This window comes from Numida meleagris, chromosome 9 (assembly GCF_002078875.1).
Source record: "Numida meleagris isolate 19003 breed g44 Domestic line chromosome 9, NumMel1.0, whole genome shotgun sequence".
Taxonomy (NCBI): Eukaryota; Metazoa; Chordata; class Aves; order Galliformes; family Numididae; genus Numida; species Numida meleagris.
In genome coordinates, this window is record NC_034417.1 from 4,710,587 (window position 1) to 4,720,756 (window position 10,170).

Sequence of the window (10,170 nt, forward strand, 5' to 3'; positions counted from 1 at the left end):
CAGCTCAAGACATAGAAAGGAGGATAAAAAAATACCACACACATGAATGCTGTTCATCATGAAAATAAGTAATCAGCTGAACTTCAGTTTGAAACAAACAAAAAATCTAGCTTGGAAAAAAACACATGCTCTTGTTATGTTTTGCTAGCTTGTTGGTTCTGCTCTTACTGTAAGTGTAACAGTGTCCCATCACCACAATACGTAAGAGTTATGTAAAAACTACACCCATGCAAAAAAATCTCCAATTAGAATTGTCTGAGAAGAAAAAATAGGAATGAAAATTATGTGTTCTGAGTGGCTATTTTTTTTCCTTCTAGTTTTATTATCCAGTCAGATTTGTGCTTGAAAAGCAAGGCACCATGTTCTTCCTTCCTGGCTTTGTGCTACAGGCTAACCATCAACTGGCACAGCCCACATTGTCCTTTTTGCATCACTACGTTTTTTTACACAGTTTAACTTTTTGTGATAGTTGAAAAGATGAAAAGCTATTCATGGAATAAATAGCAATAAAAGCTAGCCAACTCTAGCACCGCATAATGGAGTTTTAATGTATTCTTCCTGTCGGCATAGTGCATTTCTGTGATAATTTTATGTGACAACATAATTAAACAGGAAAACAATTCCCATTTCCTATGTATTTTATCTATTTATCATCATTTATTTCTTTACTTTCTTGCTCTGCTATAAATAGTATTGTAAGGAGAGTTAAATAAGTTAAACCAATGCAATTACTTTTACAGACTGGAATTAACTTCATATATCAATTTATACTGGTTTGCATACAGCACCTCCTATTTGCCCTGTACAAATAAATGCATTTGTTGCAGTATATTTATAGTGTCACTGTGGTTTCCATGTTTGCACTCCTTTTGAGTAATGTTCTGTATGTTAAAACTCGACATTTTAACAGTATTTTCAAACAATTTCATTAATTATCAAATAACCATTTATTACACCGTGGCAATTTCAAACCATTTACTGGACCCTCAAAGCATTGCTGAACAACAATTTATCAAGGAGTGTGCAAATTTTAATGCTTATCACAGCAAATACAAAAAGTAACATTAAATAGGAACGTGACAACAGCTCTGAATAAATTACCTTTTTTTTTATCTTGATGAGTCATTTTTAGTAATAGCTAGTTCAACGATTTGTTAATCTGGAAATTGAGGGCAGTGTGCTAGATTGTTTCATTGCAGAAGACTCTCATTTAATCAGTTCTCTTGTATGCGTGGGGCATAATTTAACAGCTGTGGGACACAAGAGAAACATCATATTGCCTTTGATTTTCTTATGGTGCCTACCATACTCCAACATTGTCATGCTTGAAGTGCATTTCATATTTTATTTGAGCATGTATCTAACAAATGCCAACTCTACACCAAGCTGTGCTGGTTTTTGAATACCTAGGGTGAGTAACAGTGATGCAAGTGATTTTAATTTTCTGTTTTCAGGAAGATCTATTTCCCAGTGTTCTAGCCAATAAATAGAACTGATATAATTTCATATGTGATCACTTAGCTGCAAATGCTATTCATGTATTTCCATTTCTTTACTCTCCTAATTCTATTAAACTTGAGATACACAGTATGACAGAGAACAAGGCTGATAACCACAAATGTCAAGTTAAGATTCTGGAAGCAACTAGGTTTAAATATTACAAGAGAGACACCTCAATTCTCAGAGATCTTGCTAGTCACTGAAGAGCTCATGCATTTCGCTCACTGTTAAATAAATTGCTAAAGCTTAAAATATTATAGATCAAATTCCTAGAAGTTTCAGTGACCTGAGAGTATTTTTCTTTTGTGAGGTTCATATGTAGACTACAGCTGATCACATATTAACACTGAATTTGCATGAGCCCTGAATCAATCATTTGGTATTGCTAATTTCAATTATAGCTACATTAAGCAGCTCCAGATAAAGCCAGGGTCTCACTCTACAAAACAATAACAGCTTAACATCATCCTTAGACAGAAGAACTTAGAGGCTACAAGTTTACTAAACGAATAGGGATAATAAGAACTCAAGTCTTCCATTGTGATCTTCCTTGGCCTGGGTCATCAAAAGAGCAGAACTAGAACTTGCACAGATTTTCTGTATTTCAGTCTTAACTTTAAAAACAACCAGAAGGCTTTGATTCATTGTCTCCAATTCAGGAGTGGTCATCAGGCCCACTTGTTCTGTTAGGGCTTCCATGGCGGAGCCAACCAAAAAGAGCTTTCACCCATTAACTTAATAATGTAATCATTTAATTTAAATTGCCACAGCTTTCAAACTGTGCTGGTAAGACAGGCTGCACATTGCAGTAGAAAACAAACAGGCAACTTGTTCAGTAGCCTGCACCAGAGCATAGTGCCCTGTGCAGCTAGGCATGGTAACTTTAACAGTCGGTGGAGCAACAGCCAAGATGCACCGTAAATCCATGCCCTTATTACATGCAAAAAGGTAAAATCCTCTTTGCCTGCATCACTCCCACTTTAATGCCTTCTATTCTTTCAGTTTACCTATATTTTTATGTTTAATCTTAGACTCTCAAAGTTTCTATGTTTAGTTGTTATTACTTTTTTGGAGGAGTTTGGGGCTTCTATTTATTTATTTGTTTGTTTGTTGTCACCAGCTCTATTAGTATTCTGTGAGAATTCTTCTATACTAGCAGGATATGACCTATGGTTTTGAAAATCTTCTCTCATCATTTTGATAAATTCACAGAGCACACAAAGAAAGCTCATACAGAAAAAAGAAAGAAAAAAAAAAGAAAGAAAATAACTTTATCCCAGCAAAAAACATTAGAACTGATACTTGTCTTCTCAAACTTCGGAGATCATGTTTACGTGTTCCTCCTATATTGCAGTGATTCAGGAATACTTCACACAATGCTACTTAAAATAAAATTGTCACTGAAGTCAGGAAGGCCAGAACAAGCACACACAGAAGTTTTGGATTACCAGTCACTTAATGTTAGTGATGCCATATAATGCCAGAATAAATGAATGATTATAGCCATGTCCATTCTTATTTAAAGATAATATATATATAAAACATATCTGAAGTTGTATAAAACAAAAACATCTTAGGATCCATTACAGCCAAGAATAATAAGATTAAGCATCTAGAAAAGTCAATAGTTTCGAGCTACAGGTCTGTGCAGAATTATGTACCTCAAAGTATTTTGGACACAGATGTGTTCATAGCCAAACACACAAATGAGTATAATATAAGCCACGTTGTGTTTGCCTCTTTTTTTTTTTTAACAGTCTAAATGACAAAGTCCTAAGGTAGTGAGGTATGCTCAAACCCAGCTCGTGTCGATCTGGAACTGATCCTGGGATGACTGCTCTTCCCACCTCTCAGCCTCCTTTCCACTAGCACGCCTACTGGATGTTACAATTCTTTGATTCATACTGGCTAACCAAATAATTTGGCTTCTTTTTCATCTCTCTCTATGAATTCAAAGCCTATATATATATATATATATATATATGTGTGTGTGTGTGTGTGTGTGTGTGTATTTGTGGTAGACTTTCTGTGTTATGACCCAAAGAGGTTCACCGACAATCTGCTAGCAAGTGCCAGAGCTAAGGTCTGAAATTGGCAAAAAACCATAAGATGAGGGTTAACAACACACTTTCTGAATTTTTTCTCAGAGTATTTCGTATAATCAAATATATTATTTCTGCATGACCAGAAGCCTGGGTTTGGGAAGGAGAAAGGGACTGTCAGCAAGGTAAGGTTTTTGCTCATTAAAGAGGTATTACACAACACATTAAATGCAGTGAGGATATCTGTCAAAATCTAAGATCCTCTGTCTCTGCCATTATCTACCTTCCATTATAGATTAATTTGACACTAATTGCAAAAATGATATAATCTTCAAAAACTATATGAACGTTAAAATTAATGGGTAGGATAAAATCTAAGTATTCTCACTGAATAAAAGCTTAGAGAGAACAGGCCATGGCCTGACAGAGAAAGCTTAGATTTGAATTAACTCAAAAAATTGTGTCTAATACAGAAAGCAACAGAGAACCTAAAGGGAATTTAAAGAAAACATGACAGGTACCGGTGGAGTAAATTTCAAAGAAATTACTGATGATGATGACTGAGCAAAAAACACATTTGGAGCTCTTTAGCTCTAAAATTGACTTTGGGACTAGATTGTGTTAAAAAAAACAACCAACAGCAACACAAAAGCAAGCAAAACAGCACAACAACAACAACAAAGCACACAAAAAAACAACCCAAGAAGTTAGATATTTTTTCAAGTCTATACCACTGGCAGGACTGAGAAAATCAAGTACATGTGTAAGTAGGATATGTTGGACAAACTGGAGCGTGCGATTCTGTTTGGAACTTGCCAGCCTCTGTGTATGAGGCTTGTAGTGGAGAAGTGAAATTTGCACTAGCAAACTAATCATAGCCTTGTGATATTCTTCCAGGTCCCTGTTTCTGGTAAAGGCATTGTAACGTAATAGACTCTCATCTGCACCAGATGGTACAAGTCCCTGATGAATCATATGCCAGCTGCAGCCAGAATGCAACACGCTCCAGCCTCTTTCCTCTCACCATGCAGCCAGCACAGCAAGGCTCATGAGCGCTCAAAGCCACAGAATATGTGTCGGAGGCTCTCTATGTAGTTGTCCATAGTAGGCATATGAAAGATGACAGCTTCCAGAGCCGCACACTGTGCTCTTCCTACTAGTCTTTTCACACAACAGGCAAAAAGAAAATGTTTTCCTTCATCTATGATGTCTGTTTTGTCCAAGAGGTTGGCAGGGCTCTGTTCTCCATCAGATGACTCTACTGTTTTCCCTGTTATGTTTGCATTAAATTAAAGGGTGCTATTTGGACTCCTAACTTGACTCCTAACTGCCCCACTGCAGCACTAATATCTGTGCTCTTGTGTACCGACTTAATGCAATTAGCAATATGTACAGCTTGCAAGGGAGAATAAGGTTGATGCTAACACATGGTTAATTAAGATATTACAGTTAGCTATTTGCTAGGCTGGCTCAGGGGAGTAGTAATAGGATATGGAGTCTTTCACCTTAAGTTCAGCAGTTCTTACCCACAAATTCCCAGGCAGTGATCAGTAATTCCTCATTAACCCTGGCACAAAATGAATCTGACTCCACTCAGACACATAGATGACTTTTGAGCACGTCTGTCAACAAGGAGAGTCACCATCCCTGCCAACTAAATTTCTAAGTGAAGAACCCCAATGCTATGAGTAAATGGGAAAAGTTGATACCTTCCTGCAGAATTAACTTTTTTTTTCATTTTTCTTTTTTTTTATCTTGAGACTCAACACACCAACATAATATCACCAGGTACAGACTTAAAGACAACAAATTAACTGGTGTCCTTTGGTGCCCCTGCAAGACAAACAGCTAGTAGTACTACAATCATAAAAGCTGGAAAATCATTCTTAAGGAAAACAAAACAAAACAAAAAACTAAAAAAACTAAAAAACATCACACCTAAATTATAATGAATCTGCAAGAGGACCCTAATATCATGATGCTACTTGCACTGCCAAGAACATAAAGAATCATTGCTTCTTGACATCATTTTTTTGCTGAAGGGCAATAACCTCCTCTGTATGCATTGCCTTAATCATGTCAAGTTGTGTCCCACAAATCTGCATATCTCCCAAGGAAGCACAGTGCATTGCCAGCAGCCTGATAGGCCAGATCAAAACAATTTCCTAATGTATGTTTACATCAGTTTTGGCTCCTGAGCTGCTCTTGTTCTTGTTCTCCAAAACAGAGCCAGTTCCCTCTCTTAAAGCTGTGTGTTGCACTGGGGATAGGAAGCAGAATAAGCAGAACATGCACGGATACACTGTCCTTACCAAAATTGGGCAATGCTTTCTAGATTAATGAACTGCAAATCAGATACACAAAATGAAACCACATGCTAGATATAAACCCAGTCCTCTGAGATGTGCTTGTTGTCACAAGTCAGAGAGGGAGGCGGGGGGAAAGAGGGAAAGAGAGCGTGCAAGCCTGTGTGTGATGGGGGTGTAATGAATGCCAGCTACCCTCTCGACTCTCTGGGATATGTGGGGATGACAAACTCTCTGAGGAACAATTCCTTTGACTGGTTCGCTGAGGGAAGGAAACTTGTCATGCTGCCAAGAATAAAACTGCTTCTGGGCTTAGTTTTGAATTTTATAAAGTGAATAAGTGAAAAATGTATACACATTCACTTCAGACCCAAGTCATGAATAATTGAAAGAATATATAATTGTACCCAGTTTTCCCCTCAAGCTCAACCAGCAAAGATATCTTCTGTCCATGTAACATGTACCTCAAATTTCTTTCAGAAACTGAAAGCGATCTTAACCAATGTCACTGAATTCATACTGCATGCAAGTATGAATAACAGCCTGACCATCAGAAAAGCAAAGGAAAAGCTCAACAGTTTTAAATTAAGGAAGCTGCACATTTCTTGTTATGCAAAAATGTTTTCCTAGTGTGGTTCATCCACATTTGATATTGGGTTCTGAAAACAGTATGATAAAAAATGTATTATTAACACAGTATGATGGTAGACAAGCTGGTACTGCAAATGGCAGAGAATACATTTTTATAAGGCACAATAAGATAAAAATGTATACCAGGCCAAAAATACATGTGCAGAAAATAAACTCAGAAAACAGAAGTTATCTGGATCTATTTGTAGCTATCTTTTTTTTTTTTTCCTAAGATAGATGTACAGACAGCGAAACGTAAGTTAACAGGAAACAGCCACATCTTCCTTCACTTATAGAGGTGCAGTAGAACTGTCTAACGGTATTTTTATGAAAAAGATGCAAGAGATCCACTGCTTTTATTCTTCCACATTATTCCTGTAGTTTATAAGTCGCTTCGTTTTCAACTGAGGTGAAGCCTGGAATTACTATTTCTCTTGAGGACACAGTAGTTAGCAAATACACTATTAATAGCAATGGATCTGGTATGGTCCACTTGCAGATACAGAAAACTTATTTCAGCACTAGTGAAAGAATATCAGTAACTTCTGTGAACAACATAACCATTATCTCATCCCACTATGGTATTAATGTTTGTATCCAACAAACTGTGATGCCCTTTGATATGAAAAATATGTTGAAAAAACTGCAACACAAACAGATGAACAGATTTCATTTAAGTAAAGATAATAGTTATATCTTCGAAATGGGAAAGGTCTGGGGTTTGGCTTGACTGTTATTAAAGGTGCACAAACCTTATATTTTTGTACTTCCCTAACTGAATTACAAACACAAAATCTTCACCTGGACCCAGTTTCTATCTTGGCTGCTAATCAACGGCAAGGTACTTGTTCAGAGACAGAAAAAGGCAAAACAATGGAGATGAGTGAAGTTCAATTCTGATTATGAAGAATGAGTCCTCTATAGCACAGTGGTTCTATCTGAAGTAGCTGGAGGAGGTTTGGGATAAACTGTATCGGGGTACAGGAGGACCATGATGAGCACAGGATCGCTTTCTGCTCAATATTTTACCCCATGATACACAGAGAGGATAAAACTATCACAGCCAGCTACATCAGTGTGATAACAGATTACAATTGTACACATGGCTTTATAAATACGATGATGATACACCCTACAGGAACACCAAAGGAATATCAAAATATTGCACACTATCTAGTTCCTGTCCAAGTATTTGAGAATTATTACTGTGTAACATGTTGCTGTTGTAATTGTGTAGCACAGGTGCTAAGACAAAAGTAAAAAAAAAAAAAGGTTGGAGAAAAAATGTTTTTATACTTTACAGGGCAAATGGCTGGGAGGAGTTATACACAAATGCAGTCTCTATGTCCAAACTCACAGAAATGGACTTCCAAATAAATTCCAACAATCCTGAGCTGTTGCTTGAACCAGTTGAAAGGGGGCATTTTTAACCTAGGGTTTGTTTTTTATTTTAGGGTTAATAGATGATATTTTACTAGTAAGCAAAATAGGAAAGGACCATGAAAACATAAATCTTTCTGTACTTTGTAGTTTTAGATTATTATTTTCTATTTACAGGTTAATTGTGAATTATTTCAGACCTGAAGTTGTGTAACACTTGATTTTTCCCACGTACAGGACGAAATTAATATGACAGAGCATTATTCTTAGAAGCCTGCTCTCTTTGGTAAAGCTTTCGTGTGAGAATCTGCTTATATTTGCAGTTGTCTGATGTTTAAAAACAGAATTATTCAACATCTCTGAGTAGCTGTCTCTGACCCCTTGTTTGCTTGTTTTCTAGGTTACCCAGGAACACCAGAAAGATTTCCAGCCATGTTGTGCCACCCCGTGTAAGAAATGGGAAATTGCACAGCTCTGCTGACCATCGTGACCTGGGCGGTGTCCTGCAGATGATAACTTGTGCAATTTGAAGGCAGTTTTTAGTTTATCAGCAACCAAATTATATTTAGAAAAGCTCAACAATATTTTGTATGAAACATTTTTTTCTTAAAACTTTCAACCTTTTGACATAATAAGTAATAGAGGCCCTTTTTATATTACTGGTGTGATGAAGGATAAGGAAGATTGCCACGCACACCCTGTTTTCAGAGCTCAGCTGAACCCAGCTCCGTCTGGAATAATTCCAGCTGTTCACAAACAATGTGCACCAGCAGACTGAGATCTCTAGCCACTCAGTCCTAAATACCTGAGCCTTATGAACTGTGTACAAAATTCCTGTGATCAGCTCTGCACTATTAAAAACTGGGATGCTGTGGGCATGAGATGTCCCAGAGTATGTACGCTAGTAATGGTAAATTTGGCGTGCGGCCAGGAGCAGCCAGGAAAATGCTATGTCCTGAAGGACTGAATAATGCTTTTTCATTACCTTCCGTGGCTATTACCTCCACAAACAAACAAACAAAAAATGGTGACAACAGACGTGGGACAATAAAATACTGTTTTCCTTTCGCTGTTTTCCCCTTCCCATTTTACTGTATTTCTCATGCCAGTAGCTTCACACTTCTTTATATTTAAGCTAGCTCTTCCTTTGTATTTGTAATTATTACCTGGTAAGCCTATTTTGCAATAATGCCTACAGGCCTCAGGCTGTTTGCTGTGAATTATACTAATACCTTATAAATATTCTAACAAATTTACCTTAATTGCTTTATTTCCTGTTATCCTTAGATTTCATCTTTGCTGGAGGGGGGTGAGTGTCTGCTTTCTACTCTTCTTTAACAATACATTCCTTTATCATATCTTTCTCCATTCATGTCATGCACCATTAAATCACTTTTTTATTCTTCCCACCCTTCTTCTGCTCATCTGTCACGTTATCCGGAGTTCCTTCTGTACCCTGGGCTCAAACATTGCTGCTGTTGTTGCATCTTTGCCTTTTGGACAATGCACAGGCTGTGAGGAGCGCAAATTCAAGCTGGTTGCTGACTATAGTAACGTTAGTGGCAAATGGCCAGTTCTGTGTAGCTGGATTTGTTTGCACACACAATACAAACACGTACGTTCACGTTCCGGCAGATGCACTGTTGTAGTAGTCAGCTCCTGGTTAACAATATGAAACTTATCCCTCAGCTTCATGAAGTTTGTGTGTATAAATGTTGTGTTCTTGTTGCTGTGTCCCAAAGCATTCTGTCCCTGGTGGGTGGCAATCACAGAGCTCATTTTTCAGGTGGCATTCCGCACCTCAGGCAGAGCACTGCATCTCCATCTCCTCCCAGCGATAACCTCTGTTGTTACCACTGCCAAATCATGGTGGATATGGGCTTTGTCTAGCTCCCCGCACTCCTGCTGGGCGTGTGCAGTACCACACAGCTTCACAAGGACGGCGTTTTGCATCCTACTGCTGCCTTACGCAAGCAGCTGAAGTGGAGACTGAGGGGCTCTGCTCGGTACCCCTGCTGCGGCGGGCACAGGACTCAGCCCCTCAGAAACCGCTCCTGTGACCGGGTGCCTCCCGGGCCTGTCTTGGCCGTGAACGCCCTCCAGCCAAGGACGGCGCGAGCCGGGGGGCTCAGCCTCGGCACGCTCCCGTGGGGCGGGCAGCACGGCTCGACCCTTGGAACCGAGGGCAGCGCCGATCCTCGACGCCGCCCGCGCCCGCCACAGCCCTCACACAGGCACGACACCGCCCCACCTCACGCGCTGCCAACGGCCGCGCGCCTCGAACACCGCCGCGCGCTTTCAACGGCCACCCG

The 10,170-nt window shown here is 38.9% G+C and overlaps 1 long non-coding RNA gene across 2 annotated transcripts in view; it reads right to left on the bottom strand.

The window, feature by feature from the left end:
- The window catches only part of LOC110403875, a 53,104-nt gene extending 42,953 nt beyond the window's left edge, over positions 1-10,151 (bottom strand). For both annotated transcript variants that reach the window (XR_002441877.1, XR_002441878.1), the window contains exon 1: positions 9,116-10,151. This is a non-coding gene — a long non-coding RNA (uncharacterized LOC110403875). The remainder of the gene's footprint in view (positions 1-9,115) is intronic.